Source organism: Arachis duranensis, chromosome 3 (genome assembly GCF_000817695.3).
Source record: "Arachis duranensis cultivar V14167 chromosome 3, aradu.V14167.gnm2.J7QH, whole genome shotgun sequence".
Taxonomy (NCBI): domain Eukaryota; kingdom Viridiplantae; phylum Streptophyta; class Magnoliopsida; order Fabales; family Fabaceae; genus Arachis; species Arachis duranensis.
In genome coordinates, this window is record NC_029774.3 from 15,788,666 (window position 1) to 15,789,022 (window position 357).

Genomic DNA, 357 nt, shown 5'->3' on the forward strand with positions numbered 1-357 from the left:
ATAATTTAACCAAAACCCTAGTTTTCAGCACTCTCTCTCCTCATTTGTTACACACACAAGCTGAAATTAGAGAGAAAGGGAGGAAGAACACTCTCTCAAGTTCTCTCACTTGCTTAATCTTCAAACCACCATAACTTTTGATCTAGAGCTCCGATTGCCGCTCCGTTTGCGGCCACGCGTTCACCGCGGAGAGCTCTACAAAACCCATACCATCAATCTTGAGGTAAGTCACACCTTGCTGTTCGAAATTTCAGCCCTTATTTTCGAGTTTCATGGGTGAAATGTTGAGATTTTGGATTCTTTGATGTTATAGGACCCAACTCTCTTGAAGGAGAAGGTTAATCTTGTCTCCTTGGA